General features: G+C 33.9%; 1 protein-coding gene across 1 annotated transcript in view; it reads left to right on the forward strand.

Moving 5' to 3' along the window:
• Positions 1-6,280: 6,280 nt before the first annotated feature.
• LOC111511253 (Diuretic hormone 44 receptor 2) overlaps positions 6,281-19,757 on the forward strand; it is a 329,140-nt gene continuing 315,663 nt past the window's right edge. The window contains exon 1 of the mRNA XM_074180595.1: positions 6,281-6,545. The gene's annotated coding sequence lies outside the window, so the exon portion shown is untranslated. The remainder of the gene's footprint in view (positions 6,546-19,757) is intronic.

The raw sequence follows: 19,757 nt of genomic DNA on the forward strand, positions 1-19,757 counted from the left end.
TCTTGTGAGCTTGTTCAATGGCCAGAGTTTCAAACCACTAAATATATATTGGCTATAACCGGTGAAAGTGGTCATCCCGAATTCTTTACGCAAGATCAGGGACTGCCAGTCCCTCATCTTGCGTAAATAATTCGTCCTTCAGTTGGAAGTAGCAGTTTCGTACATAGCCTCCTAGTAATTCCATGACTTCTTGTATTGGTAAGTTTGTTCTATCTTCATACAGAAGAAGCTATCCGAAGATGGGGACCTGAAAGATAGAACAAACTTACCAATACAAGTAATCATGGAATGTTCATTTCTTCTTTTCATTTCATCTCGTGTTAATAGTTGCATTTTTTTTTATTTTTTGGTTGCTGCTTGTATTTTATTTCATTGTAATTTCAGTGTTTTGCTTAATATAACTGTTATTTTTCAGCTATTTTTTTTTATTTTTACAGATTCTTTCGGGGATTTCAAACCAATTTATATCATATTAGACGATGGAAGTCCGAACGAATGAAATGCACCATGAAACATTGTCAACCACCTTAAAACAAGTGGAAAATTGCAATTCGGTTTGCAGTAATATAACTTTAGCTTCAAAGTTGCTGGTAATTCATCGAAATATTGAAACATAACATGTCAAAATGTTCAGTTGATTATTTTATAAACTTGATGCTTCATTTTATTAATTTTTTTAATATTCAATAAAATATAAACAAAACTCATTATGTTGGTCACATGTTTGCCTAATTTATTCAACCATAAATTACAATTTAAGTTCCTAGAGTTAAAATGATAATAATAATACGTCTTTATTCACCATAAAAGTACAATTGAAACAGACAAACAAGAAAAAAGAACTACTTTCAGTAGAAAGGTGAATGGGTGGAGTATCAGCCTAGGCTATTTTTCAACTCAACCTGGAAATAGCAATAATTGAACAAAAACAAAAAAGAGGAGATGACAGTGATACTGTCATAATGTTGAATATGGAAAATAATCATGAAATATTTCAAATTCATTTAAGAAAATACATGAATTGAAAGATGTTCCAACCTCACTTCATAGACATCGAAATTGATCCGATCACAGGATACAGAAATATAAAACAATCTCCAAATACGCAAACTTTGCACAGATTGCATGCTGAGCATTATCAGTGTCTGTTGATCATCAGCAATGCAGCACCTTCTCCTTCTCTTCAATCCTGCTGGGTGGCAGTATAATGTAAGTTTTAGGTGTTTTAATGTATTTTTTTAACATTTCTGTTTCTTCATAATAAACATTTAATTGAGTTTTCAAATGAGTTCTTTCATTATTTGGATGAATTAATGAATGGGTGAAACAGCTAATAAAATCCTCTCGTTGATAGCCAAGCGAGTACTGAGTTGAGACAATAACAAGATCAGAATATTACTTTTTGTAATGTCAAAGTCGGGAACAGCAAGAGACTTGGCAGTTCAGTAAGTCTTCAGTCTTTTTTTAAAGTTTTTTGTTGTATAAGATCTAAACTCACGGGTTAGTTGATTGTAATGTTTAGGATCATTATACGAGAAGCAGCGAGTGAAGATGGCAGAATTTGTGTTTGGAGGTGACTAAAACTGAACTGTCCTGTGTGATAAAGCTATTTATTTTTGAGAATGTTCCAAGCCTCTTCAGTAAGTAAATAGGTTGACGAAATATCGAAACTATTGGTTAGTGAATGTAGTGTTGTAAGTTTCTCAACTTTCAACCATCCTGATTCTCACACCACTGAAGATATATGGTCAAATTTCCGGATTCCAAACGAAAAACCTAGACAGCTATTCTGTGCTTGTGATGCACTGTTTGGAACCTTTAGTGTAGAAATGAATATTACTTGAGTTTTTTCCCAACACCAAATCGTTATTTCAACACCTCGACACGTGTTCACCAAGTGATCATCTTCAAGAGGAAGATCAAACTGAATAGGTACGCTGTAGATGAAGAGTATCCGATTATCTTAAAGCAGGTCCACGAATACTGTCGCAATAAGAAATGTTTCACATGATCAGTGACTCGCATAGTCTCAGTGTCAAGTTGTGTTGAGCAAATCACGAGGACGTTATAAGAAGTTTGGTTCAGATAACTGACATGTTCAGTGAAGCTAAGTTCTGGATCAAACTACAATCCTAAGTTTTTCTTCTGAGTCACGGAGGGAAATATTTTATTTTTGATGCGGACTCGAAAAGTGGAGTTGGTGAGCTCTCTCTTCTTCTTGGGTCCAAACATCATTATTGTAGATTTAGTAGGATAGGGCTTGAGCTTATAAGCAGTAGAAAAGCCAAAGATCCTTAATAAAACATGACTGAGCAGAGGTATAATCACCAGGTGTAAAAGAGAAATAGCTCTGAAATATGTCATCCCAACAATATCGGGCATTCTAGTGAAGCTCATAAATGAATCAATATTTGGGGGAATTTTTCCTGAAGTCTGGAAAACTGCAAAGGTTCCCAAGTAGATATTGACAACTATCGCCAAATTTCATTATCAAGTGTGCCATCACAACTACTAGAAAAAATAGTTGCAAATAGAATTGTTCTATTCCTTGAAGAATACAAAATCTTATCTGATCAACAACATGGCTTTAGAAAAGCTAGATCGGTTGAAACAGCTATTGCTAGATACATCCAAACTCCTAGGTATGTATTTAGATAAAACCTTGTCTTGGGAGCCTCACATTGATCATGTGTGTGAAAAATTGAACCAGGCAATATCTTCAATACGCCAGCTCAAAGAGTTGCTTGACTTAGATGGTATCAAGATGGTCTATCATTCTTTGGCCTATTCTCACATGGCACAAAATATACTAATGTGGGTACATCTACTGGCGCAAGACGTGTATTTATTCTACAAAAAAGAATCAAGAGAATCATTTTTGACATTACGCCAAAATCTAGCTGTAGGGCTTTATTTTCAAAATATAAAATATTAACATTACCCTGTATCTATATTTATAAAGCTCTGCTTCATGTGGGATACAACATGGTTTATTTCAATCACGAGTCAGTCACTCATAATTATGCAACACGAACTAAACACTTGACCATCCCAAAACACAAAACTTCAACATTCAAGGAATCTCTTAGCTATGACGGCATCATTCTTCATAATTCATTGCCACAGGATGTCAAGGACCTACACTTAGTAAGTTTCAAGAACCATATCAAAGAATTATTGACGAACAGGGGTTATTATAGCTTAGATAAGTTCCTGCAAAGGGATGTCTTGATATAACTTGTTCTCACTGCTTTTCCTTCCTATTTTTATGTTAGATATTTTAATTGTATATAATTATATTATGTTGTTTCATAATATTTTGTCTATGATTTTAAAATTTGTATCAGTATGTCGCTTGTAGTGTTTTGTATGGTGCCTGTTTTATTCGATAGGAATATGTTTATTCATTTGTATTTATATAGTTATTTATTGTTATTTTTATTATTGACATGTCCAATATCATAATGATCTGAAAGATGAATAAATACAACAACAACAATAACTGCGTGTCGTCGGCATAGTCATGTATATTGCATTTTTTTTACAAACTGATAAAAATCGCAGATATTCAAGCTAAAAATGAAGAGCCCAAGACTATATCCTTGTGGCACTCCCTTCGATTCCGGTAGAGCATCCAATACAACTCCATTCAAAACAACTTCTGGAGTACAATTCTTCAGATAGTTTCCTAAAAGTGAGTGCGTTATAAATAAATAAATAAAAAAAATAAAAAATAAATAAGTGAAAATGACAACTACCCTTGAGAAGAAGATTTGTATGGAATAAAAAAAATTCAAACCATTCATATCTAAAATTGAATAAAAAGTGTCAAGCCGACCTTCGACATCTACCATCGGATGAGAGATCGTTTTCTACTTCTCTGCAGTTTTCACTGTTAGCAAAGAACTAGATATATGAAAGCTCAAAAGTATTGTATCCGTGATTCAATGCTTTGGGTCTTTTCAGTCCAAAATAACAAAATTTCTAGCAAAAAGTACCTAATGATTATCATTTCTCTCATGGTGACACCATTAGAAAACTCAAGTGACGAATATCATAGATCAACCAGGCTGATCTACCTAAGCAGAGTTTGAGTTGTAGTATCAACCTATAAACAACTTAAACGTTGATTATAAATACACGCATATACACATATATACATATGCATTATTACACATCTATACACACACATACATATATAAAAACATACATATAAATGTGGTATCATTGTTGCATAATGACGCAAACACTGATACTGACAATGTAAATACAACTGATACAAATAGTTGGAAGGAAAACTGGTGGAAAGAGAGAGTAATATTCGAAGAGAAGGTGACGTTGGATTGTTCAACTAATTCAAGATATTACCTACAATAGGATGTAGTTTATATTCATAGCCTAGAGAGAACTTCGATTATGAATCCAGTTCATAGACAAATTTTAATATGTCATAGTTTTGATTCACATGCTCTTTCAGTTTTGACTTGAATTGGTATTTATTGGAGATTGCTCTAATGTCTGAAGGAACTAGGATTATTAGTTTTGGGCCAGAGTATGATATAAATCTTTGAGTGCAAGTTAATTCACAGCGAGGGACATTCGTTTTTTGATGAAGTTTGGCTCGGGTTTTATAATGATGATTTATATTGGGGGTGGAGTTATTATGCATCCATAATATGTATAATTTTCTCACATCAAATAGGTCTGATTCTTTGTATAGTGCTACACTGGAGTATTTTTTTTACTATTGAAAATGATTTTCAGGATAGTATTTTGCATTACCTTTAGATTATGTAACAGGCTTTTGCTGACGCCACCCCATATTATAATGCAATTTCTCAGAAATCATTCTGCGAGTAAGTTATATATCACTGTTAGTAGTTTTTTATTATTGAGATTTCCGAGTTGGTAGAATTTATAAAAGTCTTTTAGCGGTCTGGTCTACATGTCTGCAAGCAGATATTCAAAAACTGCTGCTAGACTAAACCAAAGATATAGCGTCTGAAGTCATTCATCCCTGATAGAAAAATACAGAATGAGAGGTAGTGACGAATGTCACCTATGGGTGTAAACGACAGAGCTAGACTTTGATATTCACCATTTCAATGTTATTTCAATTCCATAGATAGTCTAATACTGGGAAGAATTGTTAACAGTACAGCTATGAGTGAACTATCATTAAAAGTATTGAGAAACAACCCAAACCGCGTAAGATACACCTGAAACTTCTTATAAATGGGTAACTGTTGGACAATATAGTTAACGGTAAAGTCATTAACACTACGAATAGTATTGATATTATTATTACTAATACTAATACTTTTGCCTTAAGTAGATATAATAAGTCAAGAATGACATCCTTCTGCATTGATCTAACCGAGATTTGCTTCGATGAGGCAAGCCATTGAGCTTGAGATACAAAGTAGATAGGCCACATTTCCATCAAGGACTCCAATAATCAAAACAGCCCTCTCAACAGGGTGGTATTAATGAAGTCGGCGGAGTTGAGAGAAGAATTCACTATATTTAATCCGTTTCTCCTCCTCTTTTCCTTCTCTTTCTATCCTCACCTGAAAACTCCACGATGAATATCGTTCTACTCTGATGGTCGGAAAAAACTAGATCAGACTTATCAGCTTGTGTCTGGCTGAGGGTGAGTAATGAAAAGTTACAATAAATATGGGTTTCCCCATTCCACACAATGAATACAATATACTTGGAGCATAACGCAACACGGATGTCTCGTCAATGTTAGAATATGTTCATTGATATCAAAATATTACTGATTTACTCTATAATAACGCCATCTGGTGATTGAAATATGAAATAAAACATTCTATTCCGAACTGGTAACTCATTCGTTTTTATCAGTCAATACCGTAGAATTGCCTTTGACGGTGATAAAGCACCCTCAGAGCTGCGTTATGTCGACTTTAGCCCACTTGACCTAAAGAAAGCAAAGATCCGATGCTTTGAAGAGCCGCGAATATGGCGGTCCGCCATAGTGGATTCAAAATTACGTCTCTTGACTAACCATGCACCCATACACTTAACGTTTATGCAAAATTTCAGCTCACTCGGATGGGGATATCTGCTTTTAATTTCAGCTGAAATATTTGAAACAAACATACAAATTTGCAAGCATTGCAAGTTGAACAAAAGTGGAAATGAAATGGACAGAGATAGAGCATTTTTGTTTCAGGCCCTGGAAAAGAGAACTCCGCTAAAATCTAATTCGCGCCATGATCTCGGAGTCTGTTTCGCGAATTTCAAGTAGTCTCAAACTTTTAGTACTCGATTAAACTTTGCACGCTTCAGCGAAGAGACGGACAATTTGTCGATATCTACGAAGTTCTATTGCACCCGATAGTGTCCCATAATATTTGTTTTTTGTGTGTATATGCTAATAAATATTTCCTCTCCGACCTTCCTTTGTGAATCTAATGTGGATACAGAAGACGTGACGAACATGTTAATTGGAGATCAAACAGTGATTCGACGATTGTTGACATGTGCTAAATATCAGGAACTAATCTAGGTATTAGGTAAGTACGCTTTTGTCAACAGCTGTTAATTGAAAATTCAAAGTTCACAGCTCTAATTTTGATATTCACGAATATTTAAGATTCACACGTGCTTTGAGAACTGAAATTATAAATCCGGTGAACTCCAATATATTATCAAATTATTATTATTAGTACCTATTTGCCATTAAAAATGTCTTGAAATTCCTAACGCTTTTTGGACTTTAACAAAGGTGGAGTCAAAAAAATATCGTTCAACACATACCAAATATGAGCTTATTTTTCAACCTGCATATCATTTGCGACTTTTGAATGTAAGCTCCTTTGATTCGAGCTATATTATTACATGCATAGACATAGTTTTTTAATAAATATTTTAAGTTAGAGTTCCCATAAGAGATGTCATAGATCGTTATCTTTTTCGAGGTTAGTTCAATAAATATTAACTTTACATTATATTCACCAAGTTTGGAAAATAATTAACATATTTACTGAACTCCTACAACTATGATTGAAAGAATATGTCAAATATGAACCCTGTGTCACAATGAACCCAACAACTGGTCTTAATTCGGGTAAGCAAAATGTTTCAAATACTTAATCTTCAATCATGTTTGAATTCCAAAATCGATCGGAATATTGATTATTCACAACTCTCTTATATTGAGGGACCTGGCAAGTATCTGTAAGAGAACAATCTGACCGGCGATAGCACCATCGTCATAGAAGCAGATATTTCATATTGTCAGCATTCTTAAAAAAAAAAGTTTGTATACACAATTTTTGTCTGATTTCTACTGGGTTTTTCAATTGTTATGACCGGTTTCGGTTTGTTGAACAATTCTCAAGTAAACTGATACGTTTTGTACCAAATAACAAGTGTTACCTGAAATATCAATACAAATACTAAAACAATAACTATTTATCTTCTATAACATATCAAGAATACCAACTATCGATCCCCAAAACCTACTTGTGCATTTTTCCAGCTACCAATGGATTTCATACTAGTTGTCAAAATTTACAAATTCAAAAGGATAGAGCTACATAATTCTAGTCGATCATTGAGGGTATTGGTTTATTGGGCTATTGGTATTTCTATTCAATTCGTGTATTTTCAATGCTTCAAACAAATTAATTTCCCTTCCTTTACTGCACATAAGGACAATCTAGATAGGGAAATTAAAACAATTATGCAGATAGAATAGAATAACGGTTTCAAGGCAGACACAATCCAGGAGTTAGTCAGAAAACAAAACCCAAATTTACGTTTATGTATTCAAAAACCCTTTATTGTGATATTTTCATAAAACAGTTTTACAAAAACGAAACACGTGTTTCGTCACACAATGCCTTCTTCTTCTTCCGGCATGTCTTTACTATCTATATTCTACATATTCAATGCTTCATATACCAAATTTTACAATTTGAAGTATATTTCAAGTAACTGCATTTTACCTGGCCATTCAATGTTTAATGTGTACCTGAGGTTGTAATGAATTAAATTACCTGAACCTATGTACCACTTTCCACATTTGGAAAAATATTTAGTGACGGGGTCTTATTCAACTCTAATTGGTTATTCAATAAATCACTTAAATTCTTGAATCTATTGATTCATCAACATTCTAGAAGATTGAGTTTCATTTCTCTTCTAAATGTAACATGTATTCATGACTGTACTCATGTCCTTTTGTTGAAAGGTGATTTGCGAATGTGGAATTGGTCTTTCTATTTACAAAACTACTTCTATGCTCTTTAATTCTTTGAAAAAAAAAATACATACATATATGCTGACTTGTGACTCTTGCTCAAAACTGTATATTGGCCAAACAGGGAGAACATTTTCCCATTTTTTGTCACTCATTTTACTATAACTATAACTAAAACAGCAAAAAATCAAAAAAATTAAAGCGTTTCGATTTCTTCACTTCTGAAGTACCTCCTTTCAGAGTTGAAAGAAAAATTATCAGGAAACCAGGCGTAAGATATAAGTAATTCGTATCAAAAATTGACTTTGAATTTGTTTTGAAACCTTCAGTTTCGTGAACCCTTACGAACGAAAACCTCCAGAAGTCAAAAGTTGTGCGAGTTAGAGATTAACGAGGTCTAATATTTCAGTGTAAGCAGTAGCATGGGTTTGATAATATACGGTGGAAATACTGCTATCAATACAAATGGACTAACTAACGTTTTCGGAAAATAACAGGATCACAAGATGACCACTCGGTGATCAAAACACGTGTCGAGGTGTTGAAAATAACGGTTTGGTGTTCGGATTAAACTTCAGTAATATTCATTACTACACCAAAGGTTCCAAACAGTGCATCACAAATATCACAACAATGTGGCAAAATTCGCAAATTTTTATATTGGTACCTATATTGTTTTCACATAACTCATCCAGGTTTCAGGATATATATTCAATATTCAGGTATTTATTATCGATGATATTTTGCTACAATAATTTCATAACTGTTTCTACATCTAGACAACTTTCTCGTCAGTGTACATATAGAAATATTGTAGTTCTACACTTCAGCATAAAAACAATTACCATTTTTATTAAATTTTTGGGGTATATGTCTTTTAGTGCTTCAAAAGTATTTTCAAAATCAATTTTCGGATAATAAAGTATTCATGGACAATGGAAGAATCGTCAAAAATTATCACACTGCTCTTATTGCAATGAAATGAGTAGGGTTTATTTCAATTCATCTATATTTATCTCAACTTTCCGGGTCAAATGTTAATGAAAATGTAAATATTACAGTTATATAATGAATCAAAGTTTTATATCAGCCGTTCATTCTTATCTCATTATAATCAAAAGTCATGTGAGTGGTTCATAATGGTGTCACATTGATTTTTATATACTACACATTTATTTTCTTCAAAGAAAAAAGGAAATTGACACTTTCTATGTTTTTTAACACTTTTATTTGTAAGTAACGTTACTGCAATTTCGTCTCATACATTGAATGTATGTACATTATGATGTAATGTTTAAGTTTGAAAATGTTCTTATAGGACGAAACTGCAGTAACGTCAGTTACAAATAAAAGTGGTGAAAATAGAGAAACTTTCAATTCTCCACATAGTAACGGCTACATCTATCAATTTATTATTTCTTATAGTTTCATTTCCCTAGCAATTCATAATTCACTACATGTTTGTTTATCAACGTTTATAGATTTTTCAGGACTGTAAATGAATGAATTTAAATTCACAAGGTAACATCTGTCATTAAGAAACCCATCTGCAACTATCAGAAAAATTTCGTTGGTTTTACCATCAATTGAATTAATTGGTTCACCCCGGTGACTTGGATGCGGGTTTATCATAATGATAATGATAATAATAAAATACTTTATTGTCATTAAGAATAAATGTTGTGGACAAAGCTTGTGAAAAGTACATACAAATGTAATTATAGAAATATAAAATGTGAATATAAAAACACCTACAAAAAAGTAAAGTTAGAACATACACTATAGTTCAATATCGAAATTTTGTCTTAACATGGTTGTGTACAGACTTGTTTAAAACTATTATCAACACATATAATAGACTTATATATATATATATATATATATATATATATATATATATATATATATATATATATATACTTATATATAATATAACATAAATAAACACATCCATTGAACCAGACAAACAAACATTTATATCCAAACAAGAATATAAACAAAAATCTTGTATAACCTGAATTCAAATATGCACATTTTGTCACGTAAATTTATCATTATAGAAATCTTGCAAATTATAATAGAGTCTATCAGCCAGAAATGTTTTTACTCTTATTTTAAAAATTTTGTTGGTCAAATTTGCCTGTCTTATATCTGACGGCAAGTGATTAAACATCTTGACCCCATTGTAATAAATAGAATTCCTGACTAAATTTGTTAAAGGAATTGGCAATTTCAACGCGGTAGAACGGGTGCTATAAGAATGGCATGAAGCTTCAAATAGGGACATATTTTTGGAAATGAGGCAAACCGTTTACAAAATAAACAAAGCAATCACTGTTAAAATCTTTTGTTCAGCGAATTTGTGTCTGCATGAATCACGAGGTTTAATTTTCACATATACCTGATAGCCCGTCTCTGCAGTACTAATACAGACAGAAGTGCTGATGAATTGCATAGTCCCCAAAACGGTATTCCATAACGTAGGTGGGATTCAACGAGACCGTAATACACCGTTCTGGCAGTTTTGATTCCCAAATTTATTGAAGTTACTATCACTGCATAACATCCAGAACAAATTTTACTTTTAAGATGTTTAATATGCTCAATAAATTTGAGCTTGTTGTCAATGTGAATACCTAGAAATTTAGATTGAGTCTCGTTTCTGATCACTAAATTATCACCGAATGACAGATCATCAAGAGCACATCTTAATGATGAAATGTTTGTTTTAGTGATATTGAAGGATAGCAAATTAGCATCACACCACTCCTTGATATATCAGCCACAAAGTTCACTGGATAAGGATAATATCATGGACTTAGGTAAAATCGCAAACAGTTTTCGTGTTTATTTTCGTTTCTCTAGTATCTTTCCTCAATAATTTGACACAAATCGCTGCACTATCTACGATATTTTGTCCCTCAATTATTCATTGCTGTTGTGTGGATAGATAAATTGGACAATAATTTTGAGGTTCATAGTTTCACTATCAGTTTTCCATTAGTTACATACGACTGTGGAAGTAGTGGAAAGCAGCAAGTGGCAATACAGGAAAAAACGATCAAAAGTTTATACAAATTTCTTCAAAGCTCATACTTACTATTGTTAATATTCATACAGTGTGATACATGAAAGTGAGAGTCTACAAAACTTTTGAATTTCATTTTATCAATAACAATTTTCAATACATGTTATGAACATTGACAGTATTATCTACAAGAAATAAACCGTGGAATTGATGAGAGAAAAAAAATATTGATTGTAGTACGATGAAGTTACTTTATCAAACGTGAAAAATTATCGTTCTATTCCAACTTTGCCGAATTTGAGAATACAGGTTGTTCCAAATTAAGTCGGACCCTTTCCAACTTCGTTATTATAGATCCTACAAATTCGTAATATCATTTTCAATAACGATGCTCATATCATCTTTCTTCCTGAAGTTGAAAATGAGCGACTTATGTGGAAATATTCATTTCTTTCACTAGTGCAAACAATTTCTTTGTTTTGTCTAATGAAGAGCTATAAAATATCGAGTAAATATTCAAAAACTCCGCCTTCTTGTTGAACATATATTTGTGCCTTCTATTAACACTATGAGTTGCTTTAAACATAATTCGGCTATCAATTGCATCAATTATAGTTTTAATAAATTATTATGTTTTATTTTTTACGACACATTTTTCAGAAATCCCCAAAAATAAAAATCTAGAGGTGTCATGTCTCGTCAACAAGGAGGCCACTTAACAGGACCATTTGTATCAATCCATCTGTTTCCAAAACAGTCTGGCAACTTTTTTTGCGCCACTCAAATTATGTGCTGGTGCTCTATCTCGCTGAAAATAGATCATCTGATGAGCCTACAGATCCAGATCATTGAAAAACTCTTTCATCACTCTTGTTAATAAATTATTGTAACAAGGTCCGTTCAAAGAACCATGGCAGAAAAATGCACCGATAATTCTGCCTTTGAATAGACCACACCAAACATTAATACATTATTATTACGGATTATACATCCCACAATTTGAAAAAAATCAGCCTCATCGCCCCATATATTTCTAGAGAAGTTTGGATCTTGTCTGCAATTACTGATAAACCACCTACAAAACTCCAGTCGTCTCTAAGAGTCACCAGGTTCTAGTGTTTGCACTGGTGTTATAAGGAGAAATCTTATGTTTCTTTAGAATCCGATGAATGAAAAACGGTGGAACAGATAAGTCTCTGGTGGAATTATTTGGATTCACCTCAAAGTAGGCTAAAACATCAATTTCTGTATCTTCAGATATTACAAGACGTTATTTTGTTCTCCCCTTCTCAGAAACTTTTCCATTGTTCCTGAATCAATGCTGAAGCACAGCAAAAAAAGTGTTGGAGTGCTCTTACGCTATTTTTCTGTCAAACTAACATATCACATTTTTCTTGATGGGAAAACGGTATTTCGAAAAATATTCGAACAGTAGTTGACAGTTACAATAATTTAAGACATTGTCATGATGCGCTTGAGAATATTTGACAAATAGTATTTCAAAAAAGTTTCAATTCAACTCGAGGTTGAAAAATTCAAACTCTTTCATTTTTTGATAAATGGGCTCAGAATTTGAAAATTCATGACATATATTTTTCAGACCTTTTAAGAACACTTTGAGCTTTCTTGAGAAATCGCTGAGGTATGGTAATTTTTGACATTTTCACTTTTTTGGCGGTAAACTGGAAATTGACCTGTTTCTGCATTAGATTCTCAACAAATGAGTCTTGAAAATATTCGATCTGTTTCGTTTCGGTGCCGCACACTGTATGTATTAAGTGATATAGGTAATTACTCAAATCTCATAACGCTAAGAATCAAATTGTTTCCTTTTCGGTCCCATAAAACATTGCAAATTTCGATCGTCTTTCGTTTTCGCACGACAAAACTACATTTTATACGTGCCTTGAAACTTATTGAACGGTGACCGCCGTTTCGTGCTGAAGTGGAAATCCTAATAAGGATCGTATGAAGCATCACCTAAGCGCTCCTCTATGAATTCATATGGCTTATTTCAGATTTTATTTCAGCTCTATTTTTGTCCGACACTCTGTTACAATTATCAGATATCGAACAAGATCTCTGCTAAGAAGGGGCAGCTAATAATCAGGAAAATAGTGGTTACTATTGATATTCACAAAGGAATGCAAAAACACTACAGTTCTGTTTTCTTGGTTCACAACCATCCTTATTATAAATTTGAAAATGCCATATTGATAGGACGTTCTGAAGTTCAGCAAAATAAAAATAGTGGTACAGTTGAAGTTGTTATTTCAGAGGTGAAATTCAATCTCAACCATTCCTCACTTATATCGAATTACAGTTGAAATATATGAATATTCTTGAAAACCTACAACTGGAAACATCCTCTTGACTGACACAATCTAATCTATTGGACCAGCCCCATTAATTTACAGTTTTCGGACTGTGTGGAAAACTTATGAGAGATAAAACATACTCACATACAGATCATAGGACCCTTGGTACATATTATAAATTTATCGTTTCAAACAGGAGCCGTGCCTCAACAATGGAACGAATCAGTCTTAACACCAGTCTATAAAACGGGTAAAAAAAATCAATTAAACAACTACAGGCCGATATCTGTCATTAACAATTTTGCAAAGATTTTCGAACACTGCATTACATTATCATTCTTTGATAAACATTCCGTCATAACCAAACATCAGTATGGCTTTCTGAATAAATTATGCACTGAAAATGCTATTATGGACCTTGTTGAGAAGGCTGTCGATGCATTGGACAAGTCGAGGAAGTGTTTAACCATATTTCTTGATTTGGCCAAAGCATTTGACACCGTATCCCATAGTTTACTGATAGAAATATTATATACATATGAAGTGCGAGATAAGACACTAGATGTCTTGCAGAATTATTCGGCAAATAGATTACAAAGAGTTTAAATTGATAAATAGTTGAGTACCCGACAAGAAGTTACTATTGGCGTTCCTCAAGGAACTGTTCTTGGACCAGTTCTCTTTCTTACTGACATAAACAGTATCACAAAAATAACCAACTTCTGTGGTCACCTCATCTGCTATGCTGATGCCACAGCTATTGTATACACAGGAGAATCATGGGAAGATGTCTATAAATTTATGACATTTTCTCTGCAAAACACTAATCAGCCACACAGAAGAAAACTGAAAATAAAAAATTTGAGATGCGACTCACCATGTACATGTGTTATAATAGAAAATACTTCAACTATCAAATACTTGGGTGTTATGCTAGACCAGCATTTCAGGTGGGATGAACACATAAGTTGAGTCACAAAAAGACTGAGAAAGTTTATTTACACCTTCTATAACCTACGAGATATTCTAGATAGGAAGAATTTGAGAATGTGTTATACATATTCGGTCGCTAATACGGTATTGTATAATAGCTTGTGGTAGAACATTTAATAGTGCAATGACTTTCATGAAAACAGTGCAAAACACTTTAATAAAAATAATATTCAAGAAATACAGATTCCATGCAAGTGAGTCTCTATATAGTGATACCAAATTACTAAACATCAGATCCTTATATACTTTTCAAAGTCTGATATGGATTTTTTCAAACAATGAAAAATATGATCAACGTAAATCCAAAGTAAGTATATTAACTGATAAAATGCAACTACCATTGCTTCACAAGACTCACACTCAGACATTTGCTACCAGCACCTCTGAAAAATATCAATACTCTTCCCAATTTGAAAAAAAATCGAAATCATAGATCGCTGAAAATGCAACAATATTCAACAATACCTATCTTTTGAATCCTCTAGTACAAATCTGACACAAATTTATAACTTACGAAAATTCCAAGGAGTATTCATTCATGAAATACCCGCTCTCACTCCTTTCTTTGGTCCATTGTATTTACCTTCTCTCTCCAATATATTATATAACCTATAATATGAAAACTTTCTGTTCTGTTTTCTATACTCATAAGGATTCATTTAAATTGGGAGAATAGGCACAATACAAGCATATTCTATGTTTAGGTGTAATTCTCGACTTTTTAATAAATTCAGAATAGCACATAAAATAGTTATTCAAATAATATAATTATTCAACTGAATATTTAATTGAATGTTAACTGAATGAATAAATTGGAAATTGGAAATTAGAGTAAAGTTATGAAAAGGAACATGATAATCACTGTTCATGGATGCCGAAACTTTAGTATTGAAAAAATTATTGGTTTCATCGTACTTTAATTGAGTTCCAAAAATGATTGCAATTGAAAAATCGGGAAAACATGTACACTCACTGAGTAGCTACCTCTGCAAACTTTAGTACTGAAGAATTCATCACTATGATAGACATATGCTAGACCCAGAGATGTTTCTCGTTCATCTTACATTAGGATCACGCTGATATCAATCAATTTGATCACCTACTGACTGGTTTTGAAATATTACCTCTCACCAGTGCAGGAAAGATCCTACCCAAACAACAGTGTACCTGGAATACAATTGACATCAACGTGGCTCGACTGTATGCAAGAAACCTTCGTCTAAGTGAAAGATTGTTTACTAGTAACAGCTCCATCTCGTGAATGAAGCCCCAAGCGGGGAAAACATCTCATGTTCCAATTTTCGAACAAAAACTTAATCAAGTGTGAAGATTGTATCGAGGAAAATGAATATTTGGAAGAAGAACCCCGAAACATTCATCTGTCTCAACGTACTCACACAGTAAGTTCTGGGAAATGCATGTCGTGAAACAACAAATACTCCTTCGGCTAACACCACAATGAACATCAAATTATATCCAATTATATTCGAATTATATCTCACAGATTATTCTTTCTCTTACTTTGTTTACGATATGGAGCTGTCACTAGTTATCGAATTTTTCTTTCAGAAAAAGGTTTGATACAAACATTAGCCAGTCATCGAAAAACTTCGAAAAGAGGCTGTAGATGATCTACTCGAATATTTTGAGCGTAGTCCAGCTGCTGGATGGATTTGCTGTCATTTTTCACTGTTTCATTACTGTTTTATTTCTTCCCAAAAATATGGTAACAAAACTCCAGGTCATCCTGGAAAGGCTTTTTCTACATGAATAGTTGATTATCCCTGGTATTTGTTCGAGTAGTTATAGAAACTATTCTTGTTTGCCAGAATTCACCAGTTGAACAATATCATGAAAAATTTTGTTTGAGTAACTACATTGATTCTAACAAATTTTGATTCACTAACCTTATTCGTCATCAGGTTCTGGTCTTTTCTTGAAAAAAAGTTAATTATGAGCTTAACATGAGAATGTTAAGCTGACTGTTCGCTAGGCTAGGTATAGAACAACTGACTCTGAGAAATATTCGGGAGTCTGAGAAATATTTTTTTCATGAATTATTACAAGAGGAAGCTGATATCAACTGTTACAAAGTCTTGTGCTGCTAATTGCCCAGAAGAAAGATCTACATCGAGGTTACATTTCAAGGCGAAAATATAACCGTTGTGAGCTGTATTCTCCTTCTTTTTCTCTATCCGTTTTTTTGAGGTGGAGCATTGCACATCCATCTCTGAAAGTTTATGATTTCACATGATGGATTGTCAGTAGTTTGTTCCAATTATTAGGGTATAGCTAATCAGGTATGTTTCTACAACGTTAGTTCTTTCTAGTTTGACTTTCAAACTTCTTGTGGAGTTATGGAGCAGTGAAATACACTAGATTTTCGAATCTCAATTGTGTGAATCTGCGATAAAATTTGTTTCAGATTACATAACACATCAGATTGACACCAGCTCAGACTTGAAACTTGATTATCATCAGAATCTGATGAATAACAATATTTAAAAACAATCGGCACTTATGTTGCATTTTATGATTCAATTCATAGACGCACATGGGTATTTCACCCCGGGTGGTCACCTGAATCATAGGAGTCGTGAGAATAACACCAACCACGGCAATGGAATTAATTACCTCTACCTGTACCCATACGTTAACGAGGTTGCGTTAATGGCCATGTTACAATTGCGCACGGATGGTGTAAACCTCAAAGTAGGAATGGCTCAATTGAGGCTAAGTCTATGGCGAGAAGCGCTTACTGTGCTACCTCTGCTGGAGGTAGCAAGTGATGCAATTGAACCCAGGTTTGTGTTTAATAATATACCCTACAAAATACAAATAAAACACAAGACAGGGTCAGATGCTACAAATTCGATATGCATTAATACAGACGGCTCAAAAACCAGAGAAAGCTCAGGATGTGGAGTTTACTCCAGATCACTGAGCCTAAAGATTGTGTGGGGAATGAGAAAAATATCAGCGTGGTTCAAACAGAACTGGCTGGTATCTCAATCGCCACAAAAGTATTAACCAGAAAAGGAATTTCTGGCAAAAACATAAAAATCTACGCTGATAGTAGACAAGCCTTATTAGCGTTGAACAGACAACGTGTTATCTCAGGACTAGTACTAGAGTGCCACCAAGATTTAGCCAAAGCCTCGGTAGATTATAACGTTATCCTGAAGTGGGTTAAAGGGCACGACAGGAGTAAAGGTAATCACATTGCCGACACTTCAGCCAACGAAGCGGCTGGACTAAGAATTTAAGGACCCAGTGACACTTACTGTATGATGACTTCGACAATTGCGAAACCAGCCAAACGTCATACTCATGCTCAATCCCTAAAGAGATAGGATGAAATCAAATAATACAGTCTTCCCAAGGGTAACCCTGGGAAGCTGGCGCTGAAGAAAATTCTGGCGATGACCAGGAAAAGCAATAACAATGGTATTTCTGACTGGCCACTGTCAACTAAGGAAACACCTTTATATAATGGGGCTAGTGAACACACCTCTATGCAGGATGTGTGGACATGAAGTTGAAACGGTCAGGCATGTATTATGTGAGTGTTCGGAGTTAACGTCAATAAGAGAGTGTGTATTCGGCGAGTCTTGGCCTACACCTGCCGATATAAAGGAGATGTCTCCTAGTGACCTATCCACCTTTCTGAAAATGACAAGATGGATGATTATCTAGGAGGACAACTCCTCGGGAGAACGTATAATGGGTCACATGCGGCCTAAGTGCTGTGGGCCTACACTCACCCGCCCTACTCTACAGATACAGATAGATTAGATGAATGAAAAGAAGTTCTGTTTTATTTTTGTATCATAACCGTGAACGTCATTAGTTCAACAGCTCCAATGAAGATTTTCACCAAGAATTGATCGACCATTTCCAAAATGTTTTCATGCTACCAGTAGCAATTGATGTAACTGAATTTCTATGCAAGAAAAGAAATCCATCCTAGAGATAACATAATTAGAATATTACTCTTAATGAGAGTAATTTCAAGTAACATTCCACCTGAAATCAAGTGTTGAACCCTTGATGTTTGGAAACAAATGGATTTCAGCATGTTCTCATTTCGTGGTGGCTACAGAATCGACCAATTTTTTTCTATAACCCAAGGTAGGAGTCATTTCCTACCCCACAAATACAAATAATTTAACCTCATCTAAGAATTACAGTAATTTTAAAACGCTCACCAACAAGAAGAGGGCCGAAAAGTCCGGTAAGGTATTGAGCCCAGATGTGTATTCCCACACGATGACCATATCGATTTGTGTATTTTCAGTGAAGTACTGAAAATATACACTGTTTTCAACATTAGAAGATGATTATACCGAATCTGAAAACAATTCAATTTATACAGGGTGTTTCCTAACTATTGTAAGAAATTTCAGAGGGTGATTCTTTTGGTCGTATTGAGAATAAAAGTTCACATGAACGTATGTCCAGAGTGGCTTCGTTTCTGAGATACAGAGCGTTGAAGTTGAAAGAACGGTATTTATAAAATATAAATATTCTTACACCGATTTGGTTGAAATTTGCTACAGTTATTTAAAGTGATAAGACGCTCATTTAGTCCTAACTTGATTGAAATTATCAGGTCCAGTGTAGTCTCAGTGGACACCACATCCAACAATATTGAGAAAAAAGTACACCAGTGACTTGTTGTAGATTTTTTTTCTGGATTAATCAACTGAAATATAACTTTTATATTGCTTCTGTTTTCTTCATATCTAGCTTCTTTTTCGAGAAAAAAAAATGAAGCCAATTTGCATATCATTAACACCTGCTTGAATAGTTTTACTAACGCTGAAATGGCAGACATGCATTTTATTTATGTATTAGCAAATAGAAATGCTGAAGAAGCACGGAGAATTTACCAGAACAGATTTCTTAACCGAGTAATTTCATGTGCTAAAATATTTAGAAAGCTACATGCAAGATTATGTGAAACTGGAAGTTTCAATGAAAATGCAGGTAGTGAAAGACCAGAAACTGTAACAAAGCCTGAACTAGAAGAAACTATCCTTGATGCGATAGAACAAGATCCTTTAAATATTATCAAGAAGATTGCACTGCAGCTGAAAGTCATCCCAAAAACCCTATGGACAGTTCTAAAAAGAATCATTCTGTACCCATATCACATACAGCGGTTCAACGCTCTACTACC

This window comes from Leptinotarsa decemlineata, unplaced genomic scaffold (genome assembly GCF_025532065.1).
Source record: "Leptinotarsa decemlineata unplaced genomic scaffold, Ldec_3_MD MMD2_tig00026299_RagTag_RagTag, whole genome shotgun sequence".
NCBI lineage: Eukaryota > Metazoa > Arthropoda > Insecta > Coleoptera > Chrysomelidae > Leptinotarsa > Leptinotarsa decemlineata.